The 23077-nt window shown below is 35.3% G+C and overlaps 1 non-coding gene and 1 pseudogene across 1 annotated transcript; one reads left to right on the top strand and one right to left on the bottom strand.

The window, feature by feature from the left end:
* Nucleotides 1-16735: 16735 nt before the first annotated feature.
* Nucleotides 16736-16842, bottom strand: LOC112480390. Its single transcript, XR_003046573.1, has one exon. It is a non-coding gene; the product is annotated as a U6 spliceosomal RNA (small nuclear RNA).
* A 3040-nt stretch (nt 16843-19882) lies between these two features.
* Nucleotides 19883-20001, top strand: LOC112480435 (annotated as a pseudogene).
* The last annotated feature ends 3076 nt before the right edge of the window (nt 20002-23077 follow it).

Raw genomic sequence — 23077 nt, forward strand, 5'->3', positions numbered from 1 at the left:
TGTTTTGACAGAGTTGACAAGAACACCTCAAAGGAGGAGAAAGGAACTAATCTCATCAGAAAGGATTACTGCCCATTCACTTGTTTAATCCTCACAGCAACTTGCTGAAGAAGATATTTGAATTCCCATTTTAAAGATGAGGACACTGAAATTTAGAGAGGTTAAATGTATTTCCCAAGCTCATGCAGCTAGGATTTGATTCTATCTCTGTCTAAATTCCCATCCTAAGTGTCTTTCACAGCTGTGCCATGTTCCCTAAAGAAGATGACTGTCTTACCTATGCCCCAGGGCAGAACCAGGCTTCCATTTCCATTCCACTTTTCCTAAAATGCCATTAACCAAGCTATCTTCAGAGAGACTAGAAGATACTGACTTAATCATATTTCAGCCAAGGATCCAAGAAGAATCCCATTGACTTCTCTATGTGTTACCAATTGACTCAATGTAGGTGATTCCTGGGAGTCATAGTCGCCTATTGCTCACAGTTGGTTGAGTCTTGCCTTTTCCTGTGTCTGCTCTGTGATGCAACTGCTACTTCTGTGTTATGGTGAATAATAATATTCCTGTTGGTAATAGTAGCAGACAGTGGTGCTGAATTAGGCAGAAGGCTTCCCCATGGGTTTAATGGGATTGAGCAATCAGGGAGTAGAAAATGGGAAAGGAGCATCAGGAAGATTAAGCACAGGATCCTGCTATAGAGAATATTTCTATACAACTCTACACAACACATTCCATTGCCCAACAATATGTACAGTAGTTAGCACTTTCATTTTTCAGGTACGAAAACAAAAGGCCTTGTGTAATCATTCCAAAATTAGCTAAAATTATGTCATAAGTGAATATTTATAAATATTTCTAGACCTTCCAGATTGCTTGGTGATTAAACTTGGAGTTCTTAAGAGAATCTGATATCTCTGAAAATACTTTCCAACAGTATTTGTTATTGGTGCCATATGAGACAGAGTGTGACTGAAATTTACTATGATTTATGCAGTATTTGGGCTTTCAGAAAGCATTCCCCAGGTATGCTTGAGCATTGTCAACAACTAAGTCTGCGTTTTAACTAAAATCACTAAAATTCCATATTGATTTAAAGTAAGAACAAATTTAAGATATGAAAATGAGATCCATGTATTCCCTCTTCACAATCATAGTAGACACTTCAATACCTTCTACGTGGGTAGAGAGCCAGTAGAGGTGACCAAGTATAGGTACAGCAGAGGAGAGTTGTAGCAGCATGTCAGTGACATGGAACCTTGTGTTTCTTAATGAATTCACTCCCTCTGTGATGCTTTCCTTCACAACATGTTGAACTTTCCAAGTGTGAGGTGATCATTTGGGAAATTTGAATACAATAATAAAATGAACAGATATTCATATTCTGCCCAGAAAAACTTTCAAGCATAAAGACCATCTCTTACTCATCTTTATGTATATTCTTTGACAACCATTATATGATTCTTTTGTGACAGACTCACTCGTTTATCATTTTTGAGAGATTGTCGACCAAACACTGTGGTTTTGCCTTTACTAACTTTTTGCATGTTGCTCAGTTGAGATTAGTTGTTCAATAAATAGTTTTGGAATAAACAAAGTAATGAGAAGAAATGAGGACGTGCAAAGAATATCAGTATTTATAATAGGAAGACTGGTGTTTTGAAAGTCAAGAGCTTAAGCCTTTTTAATTTGCAAATGAGGGTTGAAAGCAAAAAGCTTATTTGTAAAATCTATGAAATGTTAAAAAAAAAGAGGAACGTAATCTCTAAACTCATTTTTTGAGAGCAAAAGATTAAGAAAAATTCTTGAACATTTACGAGATACCTCATCGCTTTTATTTAAAGATAGGTTTCTTGTATCATGTGCATTAAATGTTTTAAAACATTTGTTTTAAGATCTCAAGTTCAAAATTATGTGCTAATCAGAATTTGGCATGTTGTAATTACATTCTTATTATAACTTTTCAACTTCTCAAGGTGTTTATTATTTTTCACCAATAAGTTTTAGACAAATAATTCTCAATTTTCTGGTTCTCTTAGGTATCAAAACTGTCCCCTCATTGCTTTACAATGTCAGTTTTCAAAATTTTTGGTTACAGGACTCTTTTACACTCTTAAAAATTACTAAGAATTCTCCTGTGCTTTTGTTTTGTGTAGGTGATATCAATATTTAACCTTGAAAACTAAAACTAAAAAAATTTTAAATATTCACTTATTTTATTTAAAAGAACATAAGATACCCATTATATATCATCATAAATAACATATTTTTAATGAAAAATAATTTTTTAAAAGAAAAAAGATAGAAAATTTGCATTCTTTTACATGTGGCAAAACTCTTTAATTTCTGGCTTAATAGAAGACAGATGAATATTTATATTTCCTCTTGCATTCAATCTATTGTGATGTATTGTTTGGTTGGAGTATGTGAAGTTGGAAAAGTTATGAGGAGTATTTTACAAGCTTTTCAAATAATTGTAGATATTCAAATAAATATGGATACTATACCAAAACTCAACAAATGGTAGTTTCTTAAATATAAAATCTGGAACCATATCAATGAACTTTTCATACTCTATTGTATTAAACTCAATTGGCCAATGAATGATTTTTTATACATTCATGATTTTGTATCATTTAATTGTCATTTGCAGAGATTGGTTTATTGAGTTATACAGATCTTAAGAGCTTGACATTTAATTATATAACATAAAAAAATAACATTGTTAATAACTTCACTTGTTTCATCAGAAAAGTTTTCAAGCATAGAAAAGCTATTAGGCTACCAGTGGTAGAAAAAAGTTCATTGGCAATAGGAGTATCTGTTGTTTTCCTTGTGACAGACTCACTCGTTTATCATTTTTGAGAGATTGTCGATCAAATCTCAAAATCTAAATAATCATACTTAGTCTATAAACTGGTCTTTTAGGTAAAAATTGTGTGAAAAGAAGCTACTGGTTCAGTTCATAATACCAACCCTCTCCCCAAAAAAATCACAGAAGGAACATGTTTCTACTTTAATATGCAGCATACATGTCTTTATGAATACATCTCATTTCATCAAATATCACAGTCTGAGGAGTTGAGATTTAATAAAATTAAAAATGTTTACTTCTTCATCAGTGACATTCTTCAGTAAAACTGACTTTTTCTTTTTTAAATGTGTGAAGGTGAATAACATAACTACTGGTACATTTTGGTGTCATTGCCTTAATTCGTGCTGAGGCTCGAGCAGTGTTATCTATCACTGCCTTTGCAACAAGTCATTTTGTTTGCAAATGTAAACCCAATGAAAAGGTAAATTATGTCTTAGCATTATCATAAAAATAGTTTTTAACCTTCGTAGACTCTTAGAACCCTCAGAGAAGTCAGACTACACTTTGAGAACAGCTGTTCTACAACTATTAAATATTAAAATGAGATTAAGTTCTATTCACCAAATATGTTTTCAGTATGTATTCTGTAAAGATAGACACTGGTCTATCAAAGAGAAATATATAACAAAGTCTTTGTCTTCAAGGAACCTGCTACCTGAGAAGTAGCTCTGTTTCCACTCTTAAAGCCACATTACTGTAAAAACTTAATAACCCTTTAAAAAATGTTTTATGATTTAATGGATTTATGCACAGTGAAAAGCAATGAGGTGAACACAAATATTTAGTTGATGTGGTTTTGAGATGCTCACAATTGTGATGATGAGACAGGTAGCCCCCAAATAGGTAATACAGTGTGATAAGTTCTGAAAGAGTGGCCTGTACAAGATACAAGGGCCTTCAGGGGAGAAATCATCAGTGGGATATGGATTTACTGAATTCTTTGGAAATGATTCTTCCCAAAGGAGAGAAGGGCTGCCTCTGCAAATCAACCATTTGTTATATCATTATCCCAGAATGTCTTAAGTTATCTCTCTTGACTCCACCAATTGAACTCATTCCCTCCCTTTATCCCCACCTGCTATTTTAGCTGTCATTCATTCTGTCTCAGCAATGAAAAGAGCAGTGTATTTTTTTCTTTTTTAGTAACCTGATCTTATGCACATAACACACACGAGACGAAATAAGTGGAATTGAGCTTCCAAAACTATATTAAACTCCATTACAACCTTTCAACACAGTCTTCTTAGAAAATATTTCCTTCTCTGTATTCTTCTAAATGCCACTGAATAGCTGTGGGGCACAGTTATTAACATCGACAACAACAAAAAAAGATTATCATTTGATTATTTCCATTTCAATGTTTTAAAAATTAGGACATATTGATTTCATATGGCAGAAGATAAATTAAATATTAAAAGTCTTTATTTCAAGGTGTGATGTTTTATTTGGTTTTACATAATTCTCAAATTTCTGTCTTTATTAATTTTTTACATTTTGCCATCTTCTTGATAAAGGCAGGTAATTATTTTAAAACTTCTATTGATCAATTCTGAGAACAAATACATATACAAAAATATGTGTATGTAATAACAAGATGACTTAGGGTAGTTACAAGGTGAAGCATAAAAAGTTGATGCTGTGCCAATGACTTTGTGGATAGGGACTTTAGATGTGCCTTATTCTAAGTAGGAAGATATCAATATCACAAAGTCATCAATATAACTGGGCACTATTGTTTTCAGGATCCCCAAAGAAGTTGATTCTTTAGATATGCTAATGTTCTTCACTGCTAAGGGGTTGTCTCTGGTTAGTTTTGAGATACATGGGTGGGGAATTTCCCTTGGTTGTTTTCTATCTACGTTCAATTCTAAGTGAAAAGACATCTTTGACTCTGTTACTCCCACCAGCACTTTGTATCCTGAATCGATTTTTTTTTTAACAATAGAGTCAGATAGTGGACAGATGAAATGCTTACTTCAATCATATGAGCCAATCTTTTTGTTCCTTCTTTAAACATTTATAATCCCCACCCAACTCCTTTTCTCAAGGGACTGGTCGAGATCATTCACAGAAAAACAAGACTTTGTTGAGTTTGGCTTATTCTGCTGTTTAGAAGGTATGACTCTTTTATTCCTAAAATGAAAAAGACAGGCTTTATAAGCCAGAACACACAAGGGAAATCCACTTTCCTTGAAAAGTCTGGCATCTTTTTAGCCTGGCACTCAAGGCAGTTCTACAAAAGATCTATTTTCCATTTCTACACAGTGTCAGAGAAGTTTAAAGTGAGTTCAAAGCCATAGCTGCATATAATAGACCTGGGGTTATTGAGAAATGAAGAGTATGCACCCAACTTGTCCACTGCTCAGATATTCTTGGAAACTTGTGCTTACCCACTTGCTTCTTAATTAGATCTGGTACAAAGATATGATATATTTGTCAGACTACCCCAACACAAACTATAGACTTTTATCTTAGAGTGATAACTCCAGACAACTGGCTGATTCTTCTTGTCTACCAAAACCAATATTTTTTCCCCTAAAAGAGTATATCACGTCTTATTTTGCAAACTGGCACTTCTGTGGGGTTTTCTTCAACTTAATTTGGTAGGTTATTAGAATATATTCAAATAAGAGAAGATAGATGCTAATAATCCACTATACATTTTTATAGCACTTCAAAGAGTGTTCTGAACATAAATCAAGAAATTTCTCAAAACCGCTAAAAAACTGACCTTCAAATATACTGAAAATGTTGGTGATATTTGACAAAGCAAACTTTATATCTATCCAGTCAAACATCTTTGTATCTTGGCCTGAAAAATATAATATTTCCATCAGTTTATTAGCATGTTGTACAAAATAACATATATAGAGATCCCTTACTCAAAGCCATAAAAGACAAAGTACTAATACCAAAACATATGTTAAACGTCTACCGCTTAAGTGTTTTGGGACTATGACCAAGGTCAAAATATCAAAAATGTAAAAACAAAATAAGGTTGGTAGGCATTTGTATTGAGAGGCTATGAAGGTTTGTAAGATAACCGAGGCAATTGTTCTAATTAGCATCCTTTTGCGGGAGTATTAAACTAAGATTCAAATTTCAATTTTTTAAATTAAAACTCTGTTCTGTGTAGACATTTGATTGTGGTAGTGTCCAAGTGACACCAGTGCAACTAGTTGAAAAGTGAGTATTTCAATGCCAAGCAACTGGTTTGATGGACGTTTCTTAAATGAATTGACTGAGTTGGCTTGTTTTTGGATAACTTCTTTTTCATGTAGACACAGTTCTAAGAGAAAAATAGTTCCACTTATTTCCTTTGGCACTATCAGGCAAATAAGTTCCTGTAGTCAAGTTCTCCAGTAATAGAACAGCTAATAAATCTAACCTGAATACTCTTCTCAGGATACCAATTATCTCTGAGTATTTAAATCTTGTTTTTATCCACTCAGTTTATAGCAAGCTCAGTTTTTCTACCATTCATAAATTCTTACTTTCTTGGCTGTATATGGATAGAATCTGGGGCTCAGTAAAACTTCAGAGTCTCAAAAAATAAAATCTAATTTTAAGAAATTGAGCATTCACTATCTTTGGTTTGATCAGTTGCTTTTAAAATCTCATTTGCCCTCCCTTGACCATCTAGGTAAGAATTCTCAGAGTCTTCCTGATTGACTCACTAACCAATTAGATCAATGCAGAAGCCAACTTCTCATTATAACAGGAGTTGTAACAGAGTAACCTTTTTTATTTTTTTTAATCTTGATATTCCCCCAAAAAGAAGTGACAAACTCAGGCTGGACAAAGCTCATCTTCTTGGAGTCACAGTCTACAAAATACATAGATGGAGGGGTGGGGCGCGGGGGGAAGATGAGTTCTGAGAACTAAAATTTGCATTTGCAAGGCTCTCTGCTTTCACTGCAGTCACTATCCTGTGAAATTCTATCATCAAAACAATAATACATAGAACATCCTGTTGGCATAGTGATTCTACGGAACAGCAATTCCCTTTATCTTTACACTAGGAAAAAAAAATTCCACGTGAGCCCACCAGTTAATTTAATGGAAGGACCAAGTGGTTTGGATAAAACAAGATCTTAGTTGAACCCTTGCCTTAAACTGAAACTGAACCTGAATTTTGTTTGAGGTTCAAAAAGTTGAGTTAACTTTTTCCCCTTTATTTTAATTTTTGTGCATCTCTGCACTTCCTGATTTTGGTTGGGAATAGAAACCAAAATACCGCAAGAAAAGCTATTCTTGTTGCATTTCCAGCCTTTCAAAGCCAAAAAGCACTAGAAATCTCATGAAGAAAACAGTTCCCACCTAATTTCTAGCCCCAAAAGGTTCAGATAAGTTTGAATAAACTTTGGATAATGTTGCATCTATTACTTAGAGAATATCTGAGATAGGCAGTGATAAAAAGCTTTAAGATGATAGAAAGTGGGAAGGAAATAAGATGACAACAAATTGGACATTTCAACTAAGAACACTATTATAATTAAAACAACTTTTGTTTGCTTCATGGCAAAAAAAGCCATAATACCATAAATTTTGTATGAAATATTTGAACTAAGCTTTCTAACTTGCATTGCCATTTACAAAATGCTCTTCACATTTAGATTATTATCTTTAAACTATTTAAAACATAATCACTAAAAGCCATTTTCAAATAACTTGTTACCACATCAAGGATCTGTGGGAATAAATCATAATATGTAATTATAATGTGTCTCAAGCTTAATTGTATAACCATCCACTGGTTTATTCAATACTGTTTGATATCTACTTTTATTTAACAATTATTAGTTGATCACTTACTATGTATGAGGTGCCTTATAAAGTGTTGGGAAGCTGGTGATGTGTAAAATACTTTCCTTCAAGAACTCTGACTCAGGTCAGGGAGGCAGACACATTAAGTAGCGGGATCTAACAGAGTTTGCTACGTTTTCTGATAGATATAGGCAGGGAGAATTAGGGGAACTTGTAAGGAAGTCCCTAACCTGGCCTGGGTGCTCATGTAAGATCTCCTGAAGGAACTGAGGTCTCAAGGAGGATGTAGTGAACAGGATGAAGAGTGCTTTCTCTGGATCAGAGTTTTTCCTCATTCTCTTACTTTTTCAGGGATAACTTGTCAGAATCAGGACCCTGTTGGCAGCATGAGAAGGCAAATAGTAATGATGAGTTTGTGAAGACAAAACAGAGACTCATGACTCCAGATAGGAGACTGGGGAAGTAAAGGGTCTAGCTGGGAAGATGGAGAAGCACTGTGTTAGGAGCATCCAGCAACAGGCAGTCACAAGACATGCAGCAGGGCAGATGCTGGGGAAGGTGGCAGTGCCTGAGCTAAGGAAGATTGACCTAGGGATAGAGGTTTAGATTCCCTTTGGACTCTGCAGGAACAGGACTGTTATTATGATTATTGATATTATTATTTAAGGCAGTTTAGGATTACAGAAAACCATAGGTTTTGAAGTCAGACAGACACTGTCTTAATTCCTGGCTCCACGTCTTACAAGTTCTATGGCTTTGGATAATTTACCTAACTTCACTTAGCCTCTGTGCAATGAGGATGATGATATCTTGTCATAGGGTTAATATAGGAATCAAGTGGGATCTGTTATGAGAGTGGGCCTGTCTTGCTCTCCAGGACATAGCAATCCTAGTAAATGGGTGTTTCCCTCTTCCTTGTTCTAAGACCCACCCAATTGGCCTTTGCACAAAATATTCCTCTGAGCAGCAGAGTACTCAACTTACCTACTCTCTAGCTGTCTCTCCTAAGGAATAACCTTTTCTCTCATTTCTCACTGTAGCATTCGCTCTTGGAGATTCACAGTTGTTTCTATTGCCCCAAACACCATTTAGGAAATGAGGAAACACTCTCAGGCAAGTTAAGTAATCTGCCCAAGGGTAGAGCTAATGAATTATGGTTTTAGCTTTGAACCTGAGCCAATGTGACAAGTCTATATTTTTTCGCGTCATTCTCTCCCTCTATCTGTATGACACGTAAGAGGTACACTTATTGGGAAATTAATTTTGTTGTTTGATACCTGTGCGGCAAACCAGACTCCAGGAACACTCACATTGAGACGTCCAAGTTTAGGAGAGGTCTCCATACATTTCGTTATTCTACCAAAGAAGTTAAAATAGGATAAAAAAAAAAAAATCTTCATAATCTTTACTAACAACCAGGAGGAATTGAAAGCTAAGCAATGCCTTACTTTTTTAAATCCAGTCAAGTGAGTACTTCTTTCTTTGAAGACAAATGTATATTTGTTTAAAGATATTCTATATAAGCTTGTTCAGGAATTAAAAATAACACAAGGCAAATAATCCAATGGTCAGTATTCTCATGAAAAAAAGGAAGGAAAAAAATTACTTCCCCTTCAAAACAGCTTATATGTTGGCCACCAGCGCAGATCTGAAATTTAAGTCTGTCTGAATTCATTCATTGCATGAATTTTCAGTTTTTGCCATGGATTTTCATGGATTTTCATCATTTATGGAGAAGGATAGAGGTCACTAACATCACCAGGGCTTGCCATTTTCTTCTCACAGTAGACAAGTACTTTGTCCAAAGAAAAATATTTTATTGCTCTACGATTTTGTGGCTAAAAAGTTGCCACAATAGACAAATTCTTAAACAAATGGTATGACATATATCTTTAGTCCTTTTTATATATTAATGTTGCTTAGATTTTTAAAATAAACTTTCTATTCCAAAAGAACTCATTCACACTTGCTAAGGAAACCTTTTAGGCAAAGACACACTCAAACTGAAGTTTCAGGTTTCCCCAGGGAAGGATGACCACAAATGCCACTCAGTAGTGTAAATTAAACTACTCATCTATAGCTGGTGTTTGAGGTTGAGCCATATACAAATAGAATTAGGGCCAGCCTTTACCAAGATGACTCAAGAGAAATGCCCCGAGATCTACACTAAACGGGGACACTCATCTACAGTGGCCTTCGTTGGTTTTGTGGTGTCCCAAGCAAAGTATCTTGTGGACAGAGGGAAGATGATGAAAGAGTTAGGAGAGGAAATTGCTCTTCATATGCAGAAGTCTCAGATCTCCATATTCTTTTCTCCTACCACATTGGCCCATTTTGACCTGACTTAAAGCAACGATTTCTTCCATTTCATGGAAACATTTAGAGAGAATAATAATGAAAGGTACCTGTTAGGGGTTGAACCATGTCCCTTCAAAACTCAAACATTGAAGTCTTAAACCCCTGTATCTCAAAATGTGACCTTATTTGGAGGAAGGGTCTTTATAGGGATAACTTGAAGTGTGGTCACTAGGGTGGGCCCCATTCTAGTAAGGTTGGTATCCTATAAAAGGAGAAATTTGGACACAGAAATAGTCACAGAGGGAAGATAATGTTAAGACAGAGAAGAAACAACCATCTGTAAGCAAGGAGAAAGGTATGGAACATTCTTACTTACAGCCCTCAGAAAGAACCAATTCCATCAACAGCTTGATCTTAGACTTCTAGCCTTCAGAACTGTGAGACAATAATTTCCTGTTGTTTAGCCATCCAGTTTGTGGGACTTTGTTATAGCAGCTTAGGCCTGTCATTTGTTAGCAAACTAATGTGGTATCATTCGCTGATATGGATACGGATATGAACACCTTTCCACGGTCTCTTGACTTATTATGAGTCAAGTAATATCTTACCTGCTTCACATACATTATTTCATCTAATTCTCACAAAAACCTGGCAGGTAAGTTGTCATTAACCCCATTTATAGGTGAAGAACCTGAGGCACATATTGGAAATGATAGACCTGTGCACTTCTCAGCTGTACAAGTCTGATGCAGAGCTTCTATAACACAAAGCTAGGAGTAATAAGAGATACTAGCAATCTGCTTCTTCTGGAGAGAGACTGTAGCTCTAGACTAAAGGCTGTGTGGAGAGGGAGCCCCATGCTCTTGATTACACACAACTGGAATACACTACTGTGATGCTAAGGTGAGGATGGGTGAGAGGACAGGCTGTGGCTCAAATGCCACAGACTCTCCCTGTTCTTACTGAGAATTAGTGTAATTTCTTGAATAAATGTTTCTCCATTTGCTGTATACCCTTAGGACAGTTTTCGGAGGCTTTAAATCATAATTTTTATAATTTTCACCAGTTATGGTTGCTTTGCTGGGGAGGGATCCACAGAGATCTTTATGCTCCATAATAACATTCTGGACTCTCTTTCTTGCTCTCTTTCCTTCCTTCTATCCCTTCCTTCCTTCCTTCCTTCCTTCCTTCCTCCCCCGCCCCCACTCGTGCTCTCTCTCTCTCTCTCCTTCCCTCCTTCCCTCTCTTACTTTCTTTTTTTAAGAATCATCTTATGTCGACTTTATTCACTATTTATTCAATGGTATTTGTTCTTCTAATGATAATCAGTCTCAGCTGTACAATGGAATCAATTGAAAGCCTTTCAAAAATACTGATGCTTTAGGCTTACTCCAGATATTATGTTTTAATTTGTTTGTGGTTTAGTCTGGGAATCAAAATTAAAAACAAATTCTTCAGATTATTTTTATGTACATTAAAGATTGAAGAGCACTCTTCTGTGTTGAATTTTATACCTCTCACAAGATTACTTTTTCTTGTTTTCTTATGTTTTTCATTGTATTCGTTAACCCTGTTTACCTGCTAAAGAATGCTGTTTCTGTAGTGTAACCTTATTTCTGTGATTGTGAGGACAAAGAAGGAAATTTCCTTAATAAATATTCAAGATTATTCAAGAAATGTTCTGGAAATTTCTGACCAAGTGTCCTTCTGGAGTGGAGGATGCCCAATTGGATATGACCAATTGTCCATGGTCTCTCTGCTGAAAGAGTCCATACTGTTCTATTCAGAAAATAAATATTTCTGTTGACCACTGCTTGGCACAAGTCAGAAGAAGGAGCCTAGATACCCTGAATGGTCCTCATACAGACTCCTGCTCCTTAATTTCCTTAATTCCAAATATGCATGTAGAACTACTAGAATTCCTCCTATCTTTTTCTTTTAACATTTTTTTTTTTCATATTTAAGCTCTAGGCTGTGCTTAATCAATCTAATCTTACCTGCTTTCCATTTTTCGATGAGTTCTTCCAAATCTCCTGGCCTTTATTGAACTCTTGATTTCTAGAGCAGTAGTAGATTTATTCATTTTGAAAAAATGTATTCTCTGCTATTTCTAGAGATTTGAGTTGGAAGAAGTAGGTAGGCGTATGCTAGATACAATTTTAGCATGTTCCTGTATACTACATAAAGTACTTTTATATACGTCATCTTATTTATATCTGAGAAAATTAAGAAGTTAAGTAGATCACCTCTGGTTCCACAGCTAATTTAGTGGCATAATGGAGATTTGGAGCTGAGATCACTTGAATGGAGTTCAATCTATTTCATACTTACCATATTGCCTTATAAATATTGTCAAATAATTTATATTTTCCACAAAAGTTTAAATAAACTTGATTCATATTTTTCTCCTTCAAATCTATGAACAGTCTGATATAGGCTGGTAGTTACTCTCATATGCTTCATACAAATAGGCTAGTTTGATACCTATTTCTTGAATAGTCAAATTCAATTAAGATGCAAAGTCAGTGAACATTTGAAAACCAAATGCCTTAAATTTCTTTGAATTATGAGAACAAGCAGCAGCAAAATTCTGTTGTTAGGAGAAAGCATTTCTTAAGAGTTTAATGATAAACTCATCTGCTTGAATGTACAGTGACCATTGCCCTCATCTATTTGTTTGGTTAGAAAATATGAACCAAATAGATAAATACAAATATGAGAAAGTAAGTGTTTATTAGGCAACTCTATATTTCAAGTGACAAGAGATGGGTATTACCTTATAAAATTAAGAGGTATATTTTCAGCTCTTATTTTTCCCCAGAAGGGTGAGGAGAGAAAAGAAAGCCTGGCCAAAATGGAAGAGGAAAACCAGAAGTCTTACATATTACAGACAGAGCAATTGTTACTTTTGAAATTCAAACTCTCCTTAGAGTTTAGAGCTTAAAGGGCAATTGACTGAAACAAAAACAACTTTGGTTAAAAACAAGTGGTGATTCAGTTTAAATGCTGAGCAAACTTCAACTCTTTTGAGACCAAGCTTAGACATGTGGGACAATATGGGTATATTAGGAACCTGATCAAGGTCTTTGGTCTTTATCAAAAGATATCAATTTAAAGAGTTTAATTCCCTCCATCCCACCCTAACCCTGGACAAAAAGGAAGGAGAGGGTAAGAAATGAAGGTTTAGCCAGACCTTTAGGGCAAATAAAAAGTTCAAATAGATTTTGAAGCTTTTTATAAAGGCTTGAATTGAGTTTTGTTTGTCAAGGTCATGAGAAGTATTTGTTTTTTATTAAAACCTCATGGGATTAAAATGAATAATGTTACTCAGAATCTGTCAGTGGAAACTTGAGGCGGATAGAAGGTTCTTTTAATTATCCATATCACACAATCATAAGTTAACTACTTAGGCATTTTATCCTCTAAGTTATGACAACTCAACACAAAAACACTTCTGTCCAAAGCTTTCATTCACCCGAATGCAGAGATAAATAGAGTTAGGTGGTAAAAACAAACAAACAAACATGAAATTGGTCTTTTGCATATTCAGCTAATTTTTCTGTATTTAGTCACTCGGTGTGCTTGATTTTTTTCTCCACTTGCTCCATAAGATCTACACTCCATTCTTTTCCACTTTCCTCTGTGCCCAGGAGATTGACTGAGCTGGAATTCCTCAGCTAGAATTCTTTCTTGCTCTTTGACTTGCACTTGCGATTGGCCAATGAGAACTATTGGCAGGAGGTCAGAGGGTAGGAGGAGTCTGGAGTATTATCCTTTCAACCAACTCTCTTCCAGGCCAGGGGTTGACCGCATTCCTCTAATGAAGGCATTGCTTCTGTCAGTAGTCCTCTTCTACGGTCTCAGCTGTAGCCACCACTCTATGTGGAATTCCCTTGCCCTTTCTGAGCTACAGGCCTCCCGCTGTTGCTAGCTTCTCAGTGTTTCTCCTCATATTCTTTTTCTTAGACCTAACCTCACCCCTGTAGGAATTCTTCCTATTAGACTCTACTCAACGATCTTGTTTGAGTGTGCCATTTATTTCCTGTCAGGCTTGCATAATGCTCTCTCCTCCTGCAGACATAAAAAGTGAGCCAATGTTGGTTGCACTGTTCTTGAAAACTGTCACCCATTATGCACCATCTATTTATACATGTATAGCTCATACTCCCATGGGAAACAACTTTACCAACTAAATTACAGTGCTTACGATACAGTTTCTTTTGCCTTCAGTCTTAGTCTTCGTTTAAGTTACGTAGGTCTTACGAATTTTAACTACTTTTAAATTTTATTTTAAAAATCTTATTGGGTGCCAACTCTGAGTCAGGCAAGAAGTCTAGTGGGAGAGATAAACTTGTACATCTAGCCCTTACTTCATGACTAATTCATTCCCGAAAACCCTGCCATTAAGTCCAAAACTGTTAAACGAAGAAACGATTTCCATCTATTTTTAATAAAAAATTATTTGTTCCATCTTAACCTAAAATGAACAATTTTCACAGATAGGAAAACATATCATTTGAAAAATTTGAACAAGTTTATATAAGTAAACATGTTATAAAAACAAGGTTATATAACTTTGAAAGTGAACAAGTGAAGTTTGTATATAAAGTATAATGTTATGAAGATTTATTGTCCTTGCCAAAGCAAAAAGAAAATACTTGATGGTACATGGTGACTGTTATGAAGGAGCATGAGGAGTCAGTCTTTTGAAGATGCCATAGTGTCAGATGACATTCTATCACACCCATATTTTATTGAATAGTTGAAGCTTTTAGAATTTAATTTCTCTGCACAAATTTTTCTCACCAAATTCTTCAGCTTTTGGATAATTATGATTTTCTTACATTTGAATTACACTTAACCATAAAGTCAAAGCACAGAAATTTCCTTATCGTAGGGAAAAATAAAGGCAAAACATGAGAACATGTCAAAACCCATGGCAGTAGCTCTCTCACATGACGGACCGAAGAACCTTAGAAGATGCTACCTCTTTACTTTTTTTTTTTAAGTAAAATTCACATAACACATAAAATTAATCATTTTAAAGTGAACAATTTAGTGGCATTTAGTTCATTCACAACATTGTGTAACACCTACCTTTTTTTTTTGGTCCAAAACATTTTCATCACTCCAGAAGGAATCCCTGCATTTTATTAGGCAATTACTTCCCATTCCTTCCTCCCACTAGCTTCTGGCAACCACCATTCTGCTTTCTGTCCCTGTGGGTTTACATAAATAGAATCATATAACTGGTCACCTTTTGTGTCTGGCTTCTCTCACTTAGCATAATATTTTTGAAGTTCATCCATGTTGCATTGCGTATCACTTCTTTTTTATGGCCAAATAATATACCCCAAGTTGTTTACACATTCATCAAATGATGGACATTTAGACTGTTTTCCTCATTTGGCTACTGTGAATAGTGATTTTATGAACATGTGTGTACATGCATTCCTCTGAATACCTGTTTTCAGCTCTTTAGGGTATATACCTAGGAGTAGAATTTCTGGCTCATATGACAATTCTGTCTTTAACTGTTTGAGGAACAGCCAAACTGTTTCCCATAGTGGCTGAACCATTTTACATTTCTGCCAGCAATATATAAGCATTCCAATTTCTCCATAACTTTGCCAACACTTGTTATTTTTCATTGTAGCCATCCTAGTGGATGTGAAGTGGTATTTTATTATGGTTTCCATTAGCATTTCCCCAATGACTAATAATGTTGAGCAATTTTTCATGTGATTGTTGGCCATTTGTGTACCTTCTTTGGAGAAATGTTTATTTGAATACTGTCTTAGCACATTAAGGCTGCTATAACAAAAATACCATAAACTGGGTGGCTTATAAACAACAAATATTTATTTCTCAGCGTTCTGGAGGCTGGAAAACTCAAGATCACGGTGCCAGCAGGTTTGGTGTCTTGTGAGAGTCCACTTCCTTTATGGTCATCATTTTTTGTAGCCTCTCATGTGGAAGGGGTGAGGATATTCTTTGGAGTCTCTTATACAAGGGCACTAAGCCCTCATGACTTAAGTATTTCCCAAAGGGTTCATCTTCCAATGCTATTACCTTGGACGTTAGAATTTCAAAAATATTTTCTCATATTTTTTTTCCATTCTGGAAGTTATATTTTTAATTTCTTGATAGTGACCTTTTATGTACTTCAGAGTCAGGTAAGATTGCTTAGAGAGACTCTCAGCTGAGACCTGAAGCATAAGTAAGAGTTAGCAGGAAAAGAAGGAGTTGGGGGTTGGGGGTGGTAATGAAGAAAGTGTTCCAAGAAGAAACAGCACATTTTAAAAGCCCAGAAGTAAGAGATCATGGGATTACTGAGTTAATAGAAACAATTTAGTATGTCTGGAGAGCATGAGAGTCAATGGACTGAAAAGGATCTCTCAAGTCAGGTTAAAAAGTTTAACCTTTATGCTGAGGACAATTGAGATCTACCAAAATATTGTGAACAAGGAACCAACATGATCAACTTTGACTTAAAAGTAGATTGTTTTGCTAGCAGAGGGGACAATATAGTGTGTATGTGTGTGGAAGCTGGCATCCAGAAATATGATTTGTTTATACTGTTGAGAGGTGATAGAGAAGTAGAGAAAGAGAGAAGTAAATGTGTAAGAGTATTTTAGGAGATAGAATTGACTGACCTAGCAACCAATTGGATAAAAATGCGAAAAATAGAACATTAGAAACCATCTGAAAGATTTAGAACCAAAGAGTACCATTGATATTTGCAACAGGAACAGTATTTGATTTATTAGATATCCAGCCCAGGACCTGACTTTTTTTTTAAATATGGAATGCTTCACAAATTTGCATGTCATCCTTGCACAGGGACCATGTTAATTTTCTCTGTATCATTCCAATTTTAGTATATGTGCTGCCAAAGTGAGTACCTAACTCTTAATTATCCACTTACCAAGTAGTTATTTAGGGCTTATAAAGTCAGATACTGCCCTAAGCACTGGGGATGCAGCATTTGGCAAAACAGACAAGATCACTGCTTTTATAGAATTTTTAGTTTATTGACATGATATATTGGAAGAAATGAAAGAATGTGCTGGAATGAAGAGAGCATGGAAGAGAGTAGTGCAAGGTAGGGCTGAAGAGGAAGCGAGGATCATACTGCAGTGTCTTTTTCACCTCAATAATTTTTGACTGTTTTCTAAAAAAGCAGAAGTCATCTGTGGCAAACAATGCTAATTGACCAGTAAGATCTCTTCTCCCTTTCTTCCTCAGTAATACAGTTGTTGCTAGACAGGGGACCATCCAGGAGGAAGCTGTATTTCCAGTATTACTTGCAGCTAGACATTGCTAAGTGATTGCCAAAGCCATGGTATCACTTGCCAATGCCAAGTGCTATGTGCAACTTCCTAGTCTGAGTATTAAAATAGGCACAGACCCCTCTTCTCATGAGTTGAAGACACTAGAGCCTGTGGCCAAAATTCTATAATGTGCAGATAAGGACAGAACTCTAGAGTTGGAGTTAGCAAACTATGACCCACGGGCCAAATTTGTTTTTATAAATAAAGTCATATTGGAACAAAACCATACTCACTCATTTACATATCATATATAGCTATTTGTATTAAAGTGGCAGAGCTGAATAGTTGCAGCAGAGACCAGAGGCATGTGATCCAAAAGTTTGTTGGATCCTGCCCTAAGGGATGGAGGAGAAATAAAATGGAAGGAACTGAGAACGACTATGTAGATCTAAGCAACCTGCCAATCTGAAACTTTTACATGAAAGAGAAATGAAACTTTTATATATTCTTTAAGCCACTGTATTTTGAGGCTTCTTTTATATAGAAGCTTAGTCTTTTATAATTATGCTTTTGAAGACTTTAAGTTGGGAAATGATAAGCTCTCCTGGCTTCTGTGTGAAGAAGGGCTTCAGGAAGGATAAGAAGAGCAGTTAGGAGCTTGTTGTAATCATGCAGATATGAAATGAGAAAAAGTTAAATTAGGCTGGTGATTGCAGAAAGGAAATGAGGTAGATTTATTGGATATGTAGTTAATAAGTAAATTCATCAAACGTTGGTACGTAGATATTCAATAAATGTTTCTTGCACAGACCAATGAGAAAGTCTCCAGGAACTACGTGCTCTGATGGCTTTCATGCTCTGCATCATATTGACTAAAGGAGGGAGGCATAAACTCCTAGGCACTTCCAGATGTCTCCAGGTACAAGGCAAAGTGACTCTGCCAGCCCAAGAGCAGACCCCTAAACAGAATCAGTTGCAGGCCTGGACTGCTAGAAGCAAAACCATACAGAAGCTGGGAGAGTGCTGTGTAGAAGTAGGAAAAGAGATCCGAGGGTAACTCAGCTGAGCACCAAAGGTGTCTGCTATATTATGACAGATAGGATTAGGCAAGACTCTGGGAAGAAGTGTTATTTGAGGTGGATCTTTAAGGATAAATAGGAAGTTGCAGTTAATAAGGGAGGAACTGCATAAACAAAGAGTTGCAGATATGTGGATATAAGCAGAGGGCTAAGGTAAGCTTATATCTGCTTAGTCCTCTGATAATTATGTAGTAAGGTTGCAACTCACAACATTCTGTAATTACTAACTAAACTATTACATTTGAAAAAATTAGCAATTCCTTAATCTCATCAAATATCTTGTCAGAGTTCAAATTTCTCCATTTATATTTTATATACAATATATAATATACAAATATATAATTGTATTTTATATATATTTATAGGTAATATATAAATATATAATATATGCTATACATTAATTATATTTATATTTATATATAAATGTGTGAGTGTATAATTTTTAGTCAGTTTATTTGACTCAGGATCCAAACAAGATCTGCACATTGAATTTAGTTGGTATGTCTAAGTCTCCTGTATTCTTTAGCTTTCTTCTTAGCACTCACCTTGATTTTCTTACAAATTGTTCATCAGAGAAGCCAGGTCATTTGCTTAACAGAGTTGTCTGCATTTTGGATTTTCCTAATTACATCACTATGGTGTCATTAAAATGTTCCTTTGTTCTGTACATTTCCTGTAAACTGCCAGTTATATCTAGAAACTTAGTTTTCTTTTTCCTTCCTTTTTTTTTTTTTTTTGTTCATTCGTTTTACAAGAATACTTCCTAGTGTGGAACTGAATTTTACAATATTTTGCAAAACTAAATATGCATGTACTTAATAATCTAACTTTTAGAAATTGACCCTTAGGAAATGCCTTCAAAAATACAAAATAACATATGTAGAAGGCAAAATTCCAATAACAAAATATGACCTAAATGAAATTGGTTGACTATGCTGTGGTACAGTCACACAACAGTACCATGTAGCCATTAAAAAAAAGGATAAAATCTCTCTGAAGTCATATATTTTTACAAAAAAGAAATGAGGGCTTATAAACCATAAATTAAAGAAAATAATTATAACTTTTAGAATAGAAACAGTATGAGAGAGTAGAAAAAAGGATGACTTCTCAGAATATGCATTTTTTAATAATATAAAGTTTTGACTTTTGAGTTGTGTGAATATTTTATATATTTATACATGGCATGAATACTTAAAATGAAATAAAAAAATACATTATGAGAAGTGATTTTTCATTACAACGTAGAACTTTCCTCCATATCTGTTGTTTCAGACCGTGATCAGAATACTTCATTTAACAACTAATGTGTCTTTCAATGTGGATTCCCCAAAAGGAGCCTATCACTCACTGTATTAAACGCTTAGCATCATTTAACAAAAGAATGGCCATTGCTTGCATTTTTTTATGTGTGTGATTGTAACCATTATGTAATCCATTTGATTAGTGCTCAGGATATCTTAAATCAATATTTTGGCAGAGGGTAGTGTCTTATATTTTGAATTATGCAAAAATGATTCAACATTGCAGCATTCCAGAGAATCTGCTTCGAAAGGAAAACTTAAAATCACATAATTGAGAATATGTATTAAGTCTATGGCCATGCTACCCCGAACAAGCCCAATCCCGCCTGATCTTGGAAGCTAAGCAGGGGTGGGCCTGGTTAGTACTTGAATGGGAGACTACCTAGGAAGACCAGGTGCTGTAGGTGTAAAAAAAATAAATAAATACAAATAAGGGATTGTAAACTGACAAGGACCTTGTAATTTGTGAGGTCAACCAAGGGTCGCCTTGTCTAAAAAAAAAAGAAAAAAGAGAGAGAATATGTGTTCAAAAATTAACTGACCAAATACTCTAAAACTTCATATCCAAAGTAATGTTTTAGGAGGTCTCAAAACAAAGATATTTGTAAATGGAGGTATTTCTTATAACCCAAATTAGCAAAAAGTTCCTTCGTAAACTCAAAAGAGGAAACATCCTACAACAAAATGAATATTGCAGGCAAAATAAGTGTTGCTTTTCTACTCTGGATTTTCAGGTCTGTTTGTGACTGTTAGGAAGGCATTATTCTACAGTTTTGGACTCTGTTAAAAGTGTTCTCAGATAATTTGAACAGATAGCTATCAGGAGTAATTTTTTCTATAAAGGTGAATGTGCAAAAACAAATGAAAAGCTTAATAGTGATTACCACAAAGTGTGTCTGCAAGACCACATCACAGAGGAAAAAAAACTGCTCCAATGAGAGGAAAATATAGTGTGAATATTGCTGACTGAGATGTTTTGAAATGTGATCGAATGGCTTAGATCGTAGAACAAGTATGCAGGTGTCGAATATGCTGCTTCAGAGGTGTCAAATTATTTCTCCTCAGCTGGAAGAATCAGCACTTTAGTGCCATAAGTCTATAGACTTTGGCAGATGTCTTATCCACTGTTGGAATATGTGACCTGCAATATGGGAAAAATTTTCAGTGATATTATGTAAAAATATAATATTTAGTTCCTGATTTTAAAAGAAGCATGCGTCTCTTTGCTGTTTTTCAGCATTTAAATAATCAGTGGAATGAGGGCCCAAGGTCTCAGAGGATTAAGAAGACATTAGATCTTTCATATCTAGGGGCTTTCAGTGAATTGAGGCCAGCTAGGTGGCATCACCAATAGCTTTTGTTCTTATTTTCTGCATCCTCTAACATTCCTTATAACTTCTTTTCAAAGCTTCCTAAAATTTGGCTCCCTCGAGATAGCCCTGTCTTGTTTCTCTCAGTCCATTTCTCTTCTGTCTTCCTTATGTTTTAAATCTTTACTCCCTACTTCTAGATTTTATATCTTGTCATAAACTTTATTATTTAAAAAAAATACATTTTTCAGTTACTATTTCTGGGATTTTAGAATATACCATCATATCAAATGCAAATAATGATAATTTTTGTCTTCTTTTCATAACTGTATTTCTCTTTGCTGCCTTATATTTTGTCAAGGAATTAATAAACAGTTTTAGTAGAGTTGAAAAATTTGAAATTGCACCACGTTTCTGATGCAGTGCAACCTTACATTCCCTGCTATGGCTCAGTAATACCAGAGTCACCTCTGGCAACTAGCCTCGAGAGAACAGAAAATTTTGGAGAAATCGTCATAGAGATTCATCTCCTATTGTTCAAAACTCCTGAAGTTATTAAAGATATTCCCGAGTGAACCAGGGGGAATCTTCACTGGTAGGAAGAAGCCTAAGGATACTCTAAAATAGCTCAGCCTCCTCAACACTGAAATGCTGAGTCATGGACATATGATAAAGGGCTCTTTCTCTCTGTGCCAGGACCCAGTGAAATTCATTGGCTAAACCCTCCATTTGCTCTCTCAGACCTGCTTACTCCATCTTGTCTTAATGCATTGCTGCAGATTTGGTTCTTGCCTATCTGCTTGACCACCTTGAAACGGCTGCTTTGCTTCCTGAGACTGTCTCACCTGAGATGCTGTTTGTAGTTTTTCTTTTGCCCGTGTCCTGCAGACTGAACCTTAGAATCAGAACCTCATTTCCCTAGGGAGGAAATGTAACCGATCTTGTTTAGGGACAGAATCTCAGAGTATTTTTGATTTCTTGATATTCTATTTAGATTTGTATCTATATTAATGAGGGGCGTTGGTATAGTTGCTTTTTAAAAAAGAGTTCTATCATTGTCATTTTTTCTGGCTTTCTAAAGTGAATGGTACTTTCATCTTTTTTATGGCTTGGAATAATTTCAACAGTATCTAAATTATACAGTAGTGTATCAGTGTTTGCAAACAACCAGCTTTGAGTATTGGAAGAGGGGTGCCCTAGTTTGCAACAAATGCTAATTTCTGTGGTGTAAATACTTCCATTGTGATTGCTGGTGTGATGTCACTGTACTCCAAGTTGGGAAGAGTACTCACAATTAGCTCTCATCCACTGGTGCCAAGAAGTACCAGCATACCAGGGGATTTTTAATTATCTAATGATAAGGAGTTGTAAAATCAGCCACCTTTCTTAATAAGATATTTTAAGATGATAGAATATTATGGCAAAGACTTGCTAGTTGTTCACTGCAGCCTTTTCCCTTCTCCGCCTGGCACGTAGATAAAGTAGTAACCCTTTGCCCACTCCCTTAAATGTGGCCTAAGACTAGATTACAGTCCAGGAAATGTGGGTAGAATAACACTGTCTATCTGATCTTTCATATTCTTTCCTCCATTGCCATCGTGCCAAGTGCAGATGGTGGGCAGAGGGTAGCTGAAGCTCTAGAGAATGGCAGGTCCACATAGTGGAAGGGCATATGTCCCTGAAATACTGCTTGGGGGAATCAGTCACACCTGCTCAGATTTGATATAAATGAGAAATAAACTTCTATTTATTAACACACAGGCATTTCTGGATTTATCTCATAGTAGGTTAGCTAATACTGATTAATATCAATATAACAACCATAATTTATTTCAAGTATCTTTCCAGAAAATTGATCCATTCATGTTTCTACTTCTTCATGGCTTGATTTTAGTAATTTATGGTTTTCTAGAAAATTATCCATTTCCTCTATAGGTTTACAAATTTGTGGCCATAGAATTAAACATAATATTTACTTAAAATTCCTTCTACTCTAATTTGATTTGTGTTTGCGATTCCTTTCTTATCCAATTTCAATTATATTATTGTGTTGTTTTGTCTTAGTTGGTCTCCAAAAGATTTATTTATTTTCATTTTACTCTTCATCTATTTCATTCTTTTCAAAGAAGGTGCCTTAGGATTTTTTGTGTGTGTGCTTTCTATTATTTTTGTT

The sequence above is a fragment of the Pteropus alecto genome, unplaced genomic scaffold, assembly GCF_000325575.1.
Source record: "Pteropus alecto unplaced genomic scaffold, ASM32557v1 scaffold103, whole genome shotgun sequence".
NCBI lineage: Eukaryota > Metazoa > Chordata > Mammalia > Chiroptera > Pteropodidae > Pteropus > Pteropus alecto.